Consider the following 11,764-nt stretch of genomic DNA (forward strand, 5'->3'; position numbering starts at 1 on the left):
AATATGTAAGCGAGTTAGACTCAGCTCGAAATCTCAAATGTGTATAATAGAAAACTGTATTGTAACACGACTTATGTCTCAATATAGGAGATACAGTAAAAATAGACTTTCCAAGTGATAGATGAGTTTCGGTCTCCACATACCTTTTGTTGATGAAGTTCGACAAGCTCGCCTTAGTAGTTCTTCGTCTTCAATTGATGAACGCGTGAAGTATAATGCTCAACTACACAATCTATCCTACTCCGAGACATCTATAAGTAGACTAGAAACCAAGACTTATAGTTTTGATTACTAACATTGACAAACACGATTGAGATAGCAACGCTTGCGAGTTAGACCGAGCAGTGCTCTAACAATCTCCCCCTTTGTCAATTTTAGTGACAAAACTATCAATACATATGGATTATAAAATAAATAAACTTTGTAGCTTCTCATCCAAATGCTTGATCTCCTTGGTTCTTCAACATTCCTCGAAATCTCCGCCACTTCCAAGTACTCCAATGATTCCAAATGTGTTCAATTCCGCATCATTGTTGTTGAAGATCTGTAGCAATAACAATGAGAAAACAGTTGCTCTCAATCATTGTTATACAGTGTCATAGTATCATTATACAACATCAAAGTCCATTTGTATCACAACTTTGACAACAATACTATGTAGATATGTATCACTCCCCTTAGTCAATACTTCGTCTCAACATGAAAACCACTCCCCCTTACATAATGATCCGTAAACCATATGTATTTGTAGTGTGAACTACACATTAATTCTCCCCCTTTTTGTCAATATAAATTAGCAAAGTTATGAAAACTAGTGGGATCTTCATGAAATTTTCATAGAGATACTTCATGACCAAAAGAGAACAACATATCAACTTGTTAAGATGCAATCATATAGCCGAAAATAAATGCACATTCATCAGGGAGTTTATAAAGATACAACATAACCCCTACAATATTCCACAGTCGCACTCCCCACAAAGATTTGGCAATTAAGCACAAGTTCAAATAAGAACTCTCCCCCATAAAATGTCATTCCTGAAGGAACAACAAGAGCGACCTTACTTTTACATGAAAAGAAGGATTTCTTTGGACATTAACAAATCACATAAGAATTTGTATCCAAAAATCTCAATTGAATTAACCACAAGGAAAATGATCAATTAGATTGGTCATGCTCAACATAAGAGAACTTACGGAGCAACACGGTATATGCACAAAGATGTGGATCAGTGAACGACCAATACTGCGGAATAATCAAAGGGTTCATTCTATTTTCATCACTATTTGCACAATGACATATAATAGACTTAATCTTTGTAAACAAAATTTCATCCTTTCTTCCATCAATATTTGCATAATGACATAAAAGGCTTAACTTTTGCAGCCAAAAGTTCATTCTATCTTTTATCAACACTTTCATACCGACATAATAGAGATAAGTTTTGAACAAGTATGGGACAGCCAAGGTTCACGGACGTAAACATCATATCCGTAACAATTTGTAATATATAAAACCATAAAGATTAATACTGCAAAAATCATCTTCCAAATAAACCTTAGAGTTTAAATAAATAAATCTAAAAACATTGAAAGATGAAAACGTTGGCAATAGCTATGTGTGCTCACAATAATGGTTATTCCAAACCCTAGTTATCCTTCTTAAAACACAAGAATAAATTCTCATAAGAAGTTTCCTAGACATTTATTAAAAAGAAACAATCCCCATAAAAGATTTCACTTACTTTGAATGTTCTTCTCATATTACCTATATTCTTCAAGCTCATCTTCGATTAGATCAATCCTGGATTCAAGGTTATCCATCTGTTCTTCAAGTCTTTTGGAAGAAGATTCAAGTTCACACTTCAGGGCATTTATTTGTTCCAAGACGAGATTCATGGTTAAAGATAGCTTATCAAGAGGAGAGATACAGGGATTCCCAACAAGAGAGGAATCACGTTTTTCAGAGCACATCTCACTATCAGAAGAATCAAAATGAATCTTCTTAGAGGGAAAAAGAACAATCCAAATATCACTTTCGTTGCTTGAAAGACTTGATGAGGACATGATAGAAGAGATAAATGAAATGCTCTCTCTTAGGATAAATCTTCAACTTAAAAAGAAGGAAGTTAGGGGATAAATTTCCAAAAAGACCTTTGACCAAAACCCTAACAGAATTTGGTTATCCTCAATAGTCTTACGGAAAAAACGTTACTTAAAAAGAAGAACCAGACGAAGAACAAAAACAAGCTAGAGAATCAACACAAATATTTCCTTACAACCCTCTTGAAGATTATGGTTCTTGTTCAAGAGAGAAAACAACAAGAACCATCTTTAACCTTATTGCGAACTGTAACTTCTCCAATCCAAAGCAGATGTGGGCGGTTTCGTAGAAGAAGTATTTGTTATTCCTTGTTTCTGTCTTGTCTCTGAGAAATAAGAGTTATGAACATCATTCTTTCTTTTTAGCACAGTTTTAAATACCTTGTCTGTTGATTTTCGTAAATCTCTTTTGAAATAGTAGGTTTCTTATGAGATTTCCTTTTCATCTTCTTCTGAAAACAAGGTTTCACAGATGAGAGATTTTCTTGTTGCTTTGTGCACATTGTATCTAGATGATCCTGATTTCTGCACACAAGAACCAAACCATTTGGTGTGTTCTTGTATTTTTCTATATCGTCGGAATGATTTGAAAACGATATAGATTCAGGAATAACTTGCTGAAAATTCCTAGAAGAATCAATCGAAGAGGTTCGATGAATCTTATGAGGATTTTAATTGCGAGGAACGGCAATTTCTTGTCTTAGAATTCGCAGTTGACATTCCAGATCATCAATCTTTTTAATTAAGGTTTCCTTTTACCGTTGAAACTCTTATGGAGAAGTAAGATCGTATATCATGGAATAATCAGGACTGTTAGGAGAACAAGAGTGATTATCATCAAGGAAGTTAAGAGAACCTTCATAGATAGTTTCCTTAAGACAGTATTCAAGAGTAGCCACACATGCTTTAGTTAACTCACTAAACTTCTCATCAGAACATTTGGAAGTATCATGAACACTTCTATAGCACTTGGAACAAGTTTCATTAACGTAGTTTTTTCTGAACTATTTTATCCTTTTTATTGATTGAGTGATCATTCTTTTGAGACTTTCTTTTACTCTGTCTGAGAGTCTTCTTTAACTGTTGTATAAACAATGAAAGAGTAGAATTAAAGCAATTCTCATCTCTTGAATCAATCAATCTAGGACGTTGAGACTTTTTATCAGATGTAGCAACAAAGTTGGCTAGCAAGTGACGTTTTTCTCTTTGATATAGTTCAAGATCGAAAATCTTTAGCTTTCCAACAAGAGTATTTCTGGAAAGAGTATCAAGGTTATTTCCCTCAACGATGGCATGCTTCTTAGAATCGTATCTAGATGACAGCAATCTGAGAATTTTCATCACAGTGTCCTTTTCAGGAATAGTCTTACCCAATGCAAAAGATGCATTAACAATTTCAGACACTTTATGATTAAACTCATCAAATGAATCTTAATTTGCCATACAAAGGTTTTCCCAATCGGAGTTTAGGTTTAGAAGCCTATCTTCATTTTCATTGGTATTCCCTTCAAATACAGTTTCTATAATATCCCAAGCATCTTTAGACTTTGTGAAAGTAGTCACATGATGCTGGAGCCCTTGGGTAATGGCATGAATGATAGCATTTAACCCATCAGAATTTTGCTTTGCATTAAAAATCTCGGCGGCATCATATCTACCAATATCCTTTGGAACTGTTACATCGCCTTCTGTAACTACCGGAGGATTATATCCATTAACCACATAAACCCATGATTGAAAATCACGCGCTTGAAGAAACACACACATAGCAATTTTCCATCATAAGTAAGTAATTTGATCCATAGAAGACTGGTGGTACATTTATGGAGATAACACTTATGTCCATATTCAGATCGCTGCAAACACAGACTAATAAGGTCCTTAATGTGTTTGCCTACTCTGATACCAATTGAAAAAGCGGGGGTCTAATAACTTCACCCAAAAATTCGTTTGGCAATCTGAATAAACAAAATCCAATATACTTTCAAGAGAATCAACTAGACAGTTAGACTCAATCTAGAGAAAAGTATATCAAAGAGTTATGTATCTCTCTTTCTCAATTCAATCTGTAATCAACAAATAGGAATTTGCGAGCCTGATTGAATATAAGAGAATTAACTTGAACGGTACCAAAGACTAATGTTCAAGGATCAATCAATTTCAATCAACAACCAAATGTTGGATTTCCCAATTGATCGATTCAACGCAAAACCTGTGATATTTCAATTATATAACAAAATATAATGCGAAAAAGAAATAACACAGACACCAGAAGTTTTGTTAACGAGAAAACCACAAATGCAGAAAACCCCGAGACCTAGTCCATATTCGAACACCACACTATATTAAGCCGCTACAAACACTATCCTACTACCAATGAACTTCGGAATGGACTGTAGTTGAATCCTAATCAATCTCACACTGATTCAAGGTACAGTTGCGTTCCTTACTTCTCTGATCCCAACAGGATACTACGCACTTGATTCCCTTAGCTGATCTCACCCACAACCAAGAGTTGCTACGACCCAAAGTCGAAGACTTGATAAACAAATATGTCTCACACAGAAAAGTCTATAGGAATAGATAAATCTGTCTCCCACAAAAATACCTACGAGTTTTGTTCCGTCTTTTGATAATCAAGGAGAACAGGAACCAATTGATATACCATACTTATATTCCCGAAGAACAACCTAGAAATATCAATCACCTCACAATAATCCTAATCGTATGGTAGCTAAACAAGATATTGTGGAATCACAAACGATGAGACGAAGATGTTTGTGATTACTTTTTATCTTGCTTATCGGAGATTAAATCTCGATTCAATCTTAAAGAAGATAGTACTCAAATACGATAAAAATAACAAGATAAGATCACGCAACTACAGAGAAAATAGTTGGGTCTGGCTTCACAATCCCAATGAAGTATTCAAGTCGTTAACCTACAGGGTTTCGTGAAAAAACCTAAGGTTAAAGGAGAATCGATTCTAGATTATGCATCTAATATCACACAAGAGGTGTGGGGATTAGGTTTCCTAGTTCCTAGAGTTCTCCTTTATATAGATTTCAAATCACGGTTTGCAATCAATGTCACCTTGGTAACAAAGCATTCAATATTCATCGTTAGATGAAAACCTGATTAGTTTCAAGCTAATATCTTTCAACCGTTAGATCGAACTTAGCTTGTTATACACAAATGAAATGTACCCTCATTTAGGTTTACGTAACCGTACCTAAACGTGCATACCATGTTGGCTCAACCGTATTTAACCGAGGTTAGCTATATGAACACTCTCATATCAACCTTATTCATCTTAACCATAACTAGTTCAAATGACTCAAATGAAACTAGTTAAAGAGTTGTTCAATTGCTATATTCTCATAGAAGTATACAAGAACACAATTGAAGCAAAATCGGTTTGATTCACTCGAATCAATTCATGAACATTATAGCCACGGTTTGTAAAGAATGCATTCCTTAATATATAAATGCATTAGTTCATGATCCAACTTATTTTAGAACTTTAACCACTCAAGTATGCAAACGGGTACGCATACTTAAGTAGCCGGTCTGAATTTGGGTTCGCAAGTATGCAAACAGGTACGCACAGTTAGTACACTTCCAAATCCCAGCAGAAATTCCCGAACCTATACCTTACGCATGTATGCGTACCGGTATGTGTAATTGGTACACGGAATTTCACAACTTCAAGTACGCATACGGGTATGCATACTTTAGTTCCGGTCATGGATCACATACATGCACAATATGTTTACAATTCAATGATTTTTAAATATTCTAAACTCTTATTTCAATCATTGAAACTTTCTTAGAGGATGACAATAGCCGTTTTCACACACTATTAGCATCAAAGAAATTTTCAAGTTATTGAAATAATCATAACGAAACATTCCAAGTCTACACCAAATGATTGTATCACACAAACCATGTAAGATGTTACTCGGCGATTTTCACATGATCAAGATGAGCTTGATTGAAGCGAAAGCTTACCAACACATATTTCGAGAAATATGTAAGCGAGTTAAACTCATCTCGAAATCTCAAATGTGTATAATAGAAAACTATATCGTAACACGACTTATGTCTCAATATAGGAGATATAATAGAAATAGACTTTCCAAGTGATAGATGAGTTTCAGTCTCCACATACCTTTTGTTGATGAAGTTCCATAAGCTCGCCTTAGTAGTTCTTTGTCTTCAATTCATGAACCTCGTGAAGTCTAATGCTCAACTACAGAATCTATCCTAGTCCGAGACATCTATAAGTAGACTAGAAATCAAGACTTATAGTTTTGATCACTAACATTGACAAACAATCTTGAGATAGCAACACTTGCGAGTTCGACCGAACAATGCTCTAATAATTTCCCTTTCGATTCACAAAACAAATTTATGAATGTACTTCCTTTAAACAACTGTAAAACGTTGTTTTCTAGGATGAAATCTTCACCATAACCCATACACATAATCATAACATTATATACTAAATTATATCGATGTCATATCTACGAAGTTCAAAAGATAAGCGTTACACTTAGTAGTCTAATTCCTTAATATTATGATCATACTATTATGATCATGTCACATCACTAGAGTATAATATACAATATATATAGCTTCGCAGTTATGTTTTCAATATGCACGACTTGAAAGACACGTTAGGAATGAAACAAGTTCAAGTCAGTATTACTAACCTCAAGTGGAAGGATGATATGTCGTCATTGTAGTTCGTTACTTCTTCACATTCTTCAGGTATCCGGAGTAATACTTGTATGTCTCAACATTCCTACACTTTCTAGTCTAACCTAAACGAAGTTGACTCTAGTATTTAATCTAGCGACTCTAGATGAGTTTTGATACTAAAATATGACAACCAAACTTGACATACCAACACTTGGCGAGTTCAACCGAGCTATGCTCTAACAATCTTTATAATTGAAATATCGCAGGTTGTACGTAAATCAATCAAAGTTGGTATATCCATCCTTGTTTGTTAGATACGACTTGATTGATCTTGGATATTTATCTTTGGAATCTTCCAAATACTCTCACACATAATCAGGTTCACGGACTTGCTTCTGTAAACTTCGTGATTGTGAGAGAAATATATATAATCTCTTCATATAATTCCTGATTGAGATTCATTAAATTGAACTCTCGAAATTATATTCGACTTTAGTCCATACAGGTTGCCTAAGAAAAAGTTGGTGGCGTATTTTGGTACCCCCATGTTTTCAGGTATAACACAAACATATTTTGAATATATATAATCAAGAGGGTAGAAGAAGCCTTAGTCATTACTCAATATCCATGTGTCATCCATCCTGTCCATCATTAGTTATATGACACCTCACTAGGTTAGTCATGCTTAGTCAACATGACACCTAAGCTATCCTAAGCTAATCTTAATACTTTGATTTAACTCTAGTTTATTGTTAATCCGACACATACCTAATTAAGCTTATATTAGAACTTAACACATATTAACTTAAGCTAGTTGTTGCTAACCATATAGAGTCTAATACCTGCTATATTTTACGAATATTGAAATCCCCTGCACACATCAACAAGAAAGAAGCAATCCCAAACAATCAATCAAAATTCATAACATGAACGCATAATTTCGTAACAGGGAGATACAAATAGATAAAGATCTCACATATAACAGAAACTCAATAACAATACATTATATGTCTTTTGTCACTAATTATAATTAAAATTCATGTCTAATTAAGAGTCTAAATTGTGCACCCTCTAAAACCGGGTGCACATTCCGACCCTCTCTTTTGGAGGAATTAGTTGGTCATAAAACCAGTTTAACGGTCATAAAACCAGTCTAAGTTTTTTTTTATTTTTTTTTATTTAATTGTAACTTCCTATTTTTACTATACTCCTTTCTACTTCTCTTTCTTTTTTTCCTCTTGTTCTTTCGATGTTTTTGACATTTCAATTAATTTTTTTCAGCTAGTGATCCACAAAGAGTATAGTAAGATTGCTTCGGATTTTAGATCGTCAAAATTTGATCTTATGATACACATACCTATTATGATACACATTATGATACACATACCTATTCGATTTTATTATGATCATGACATTATCAACTAATCATAAATACATGTTTGATTTGAATATGTCCACAAATATTCTTTAAGTTTTTGACAAATCCAAAATTCACAGTTTGTATATAATTGGAACGCCATGCCCAAAAATTCCAAATTCAAATATACTTGACACAAATTTTGTTTCTTCCCAGCAATCTTTTTACCTCCGAAATTAAATACTAATTCTTTTCTCATAGATCTGAGTAAAAAGCAAAAAACAAACAACTCAGGTCTGATAAATTTGTGTTTAAACATAAACGATTCTGGAAAATCAATGATAGCTTTGGATTTCATCTTTGAGGTTTTCCAATATATTATACAAATGACAAAGAAATTTCTTTTATGTACATTATATTGCTTTTTATATTTCGAAAACCAACATTGATGGGTAAATAGAGATAAGCCAAATATGATGAAGTTTTTTTTATTTTTTTTAAGGACGATGAAGATGAACCAACTATATTATTAACAACGACAAAATATAAAGTAAGAGAGAAGAAATCTAATTATGGAAAGTATGTTGGAGAATAACTCAAACTGATTTTGTGACTAATCAATTCCTCCAATAGGGAGGGCTGGAATGTGCACCCCGGTATTAGAGAGGTGCACAAATTTGGACTCTAATTAATATGCATTAAGGTTTTGTTAATTTATTACTATAAAAAGAGAACTTAAAACATAAATCAAGAGCATGAACATAACATTTCATAACATGAACAAATATAAATCAATATGATGAACATAACATTTCATATAATTAGACATAAGCCATATAACACACACTTAATTGTAAGCTGATAAATTATCATTTTTTTGACTAATTATAATTGAAATCATGTCTAATGAAAACCCATTATGGTTTTGCTTACCTATTCCCATCAAAAAGGAAGAATCGAAAGTTTGATGAACCTAGATCAAGATTTCACCAAGCTTAAAACAAGATTGTGAAAGTAAAATGAGCAGGAAAGCTCAGAAATCTCATCACTGTCTCCAACATACACACTGCCACCACCACCACCGTCAGAATTTAAGGACTTCATCCTGAGAATGAAAACTGATTTTTCGTATGGATTATAAACAACAAATGATAAAACCATAGGAGAGTAGCCCTAACATTTATAACATACCTATCAAAGTAGTAAGGGTAGAAAGATTCAGACAATACTGATAAAATTTGTTTAACACGAGTAAGAGAGGGAGGGCCTTATGTGTCACAAAAAAAAATGACGATATTATGGGCCTAGGGCGCACTAATCCAATAGGATCCTGGTTTGCACCTGAAATTTTGATGTCGTAATATTTGGTAACCATTATTATAATGGATTATGAGGCCGTAATTAATTATCCAACCCATAATATATTATATAGGTGTTTGTTGAAATTTATAATAATTGATTATTTTAATCATAATTGTAAAGATACATAATTTATTTTCATAAATAAAAAAAAGTTGTCTTTAAAAATTATCATAATCAATTATTTTCCTTAACAAAATTGAATTAGATTTTTTATTCCTATTTTCTCTAAACTATCAAGAAAGAGAACATTTTCTTTCTCTAAATTATTTTCCTTAACAAAATTGAATTAAATTTTTTAAGACTAAAAATATAATCTTAGATTCTTCTCCTCTTTGAGAACATTTTCTAAGATATTTAATTATAATTTGTTCTTTTTTACCAAACAAGCCCATTATAATTACATTGGCCACACTAATTAAAAATCATCCTAGCTCCGCCCCTGACTAAAAATAAAGTGCCTGTGTCAGGTCGAGTTTGTGAGAATAACAAACTTCACTATTTATAGACCAAGGTAGATTGGACATCAAGGAATTTCCATAACCGAAAACATTTTTAAAATATTGAATAAACATGAATTTTCGGTTTTGTCTAATTCCAACTAATATCCAACTGTTATATCGAAATCCTTCATGGATGTCAACTCAATATTATCTAGCATACAAGTATATTATACTAATATATCTTCTAAAAATATGTTTTACTTGCTAGAAAAACAAAACATATAAATTCGAAAATCTTAACAAACAAATTCTCAAACATTTCGGTTTGGGATCTCACATTGAGTATCAAGGAATATATATGAACAATAAAAGATAAGGTTTTAACCCATGTTCAAATTACTCATAATGTCAACATCTTGAACTTTCCTAAATAGCAAACCCATATACTCCGAAAATCATACAAACCCTAGAGAATACGTAAAATCGGAAATATAACTTTGTTATGGGGATCGGTCCTGCTAGAGATCCCCAATTAGGATTGGTGCTACTATATATCCCCAGTAGAAAGGGATTGGTCATGCTATAAATCCCTAATATGAATCATACCACCAATCTTATTGATTCCTTTCAACTACGAAACAAGTTTACGAAGTCTACTTCCTTAAACTCATGTAATTAAATATAGTTTTCTGGGTATGGAATCCATCAGGTTCATTACACATTCTAGTAACAAGTTATAAAGATAGTGTCTATGTCACAATATACATAAGTTATGATACAACTTGTATATGTTTTGCTTAATACTTTGACCACAATAATATGATCAAGTCTCTAGTACTAGAGTTTTATATATATATATATATATATATACTAGGTATCACCCCGGCCTACGGACGGGCTCAACCTTCTAGAGTTCTGTATATTGTTTGGTCGGTCGGCCAGTGTCTTCCCATATTTTAGTCCATCTATAATAGTCGGGAGTATATTTAGTTAGTCCGGTCAATACCATAACGGTCCTGATATTTAGTTGGTCGTGTCATATTATACCGTGTTAGTTAGTCGGGTCACAATAGCGTGTTCAATTAGGCGGGTCATAGTAGCCGGATGGGGCCGGGGCCTACGATTATAAAATTTAAAGGCAAATATGATATCCGCATTAAAATTAGCCGTGATTAGGTAAGATCTATAGAGTCTTCAAATTAATATTTGTTTTTTTTTTTTGTAAAATCAGAAAGGATATTTATAGTTAGTGCATGAAAACTTTCAAGGAAACCGACACGCATTAGGAAACGTTGATTCGAGTCACATAAGGAAATGTTGAGTCTCGTTTTGCACCGGGCCGGGGCATAATCCCTGCCGTCTAGAACAAAATATTAAAAGAAGATCATCTCACGAACGACGAACGTAAATATCTCTCAAAATTATATGTCTAAAATGGACGGATGGATAAAAATCTCGCCAACTATCTTTCTCAGCCGTCGGATTGCCGAAATCAAGGGTCGTCTATTACCCAAGACAGACATCACTTCTTTTTATAACAGCCTTATTATTACTTCAAAGTCATATATTCTTATATCGTGGCATCAATCCCGAACGTACAAAATAATAAAATCCCCGTCATATATACAACGGACGGATGTACATTTCGCGAGCTAACGGTCCAAGCGGCAGAATGACCAAAGTCAATGTTTGGATCTGTCCCAAGGCTAATTTGTAATATGCGTGAATCTAATATCTCTATACATGGTTCTAAAATTGTACATAGAATATTAGTAAACTACACCGAGTTTGTTTGTCC

The sequence above is a fragment of the Papaver somniferum genome, chromosome 9 (assembly GCF_003573695.1).
Source record: "Papaver somniferum cultivar HN1 chromosome 9, ASM357369v1, whole genome shotgun sequence".
Taxonomy (NCBI): Eukaryota; Viridiplantae; Streptophyta; class Magnoliopsida; order Ranunculales; family Papaveraceae; genus Papaver; species Papaver somniferum.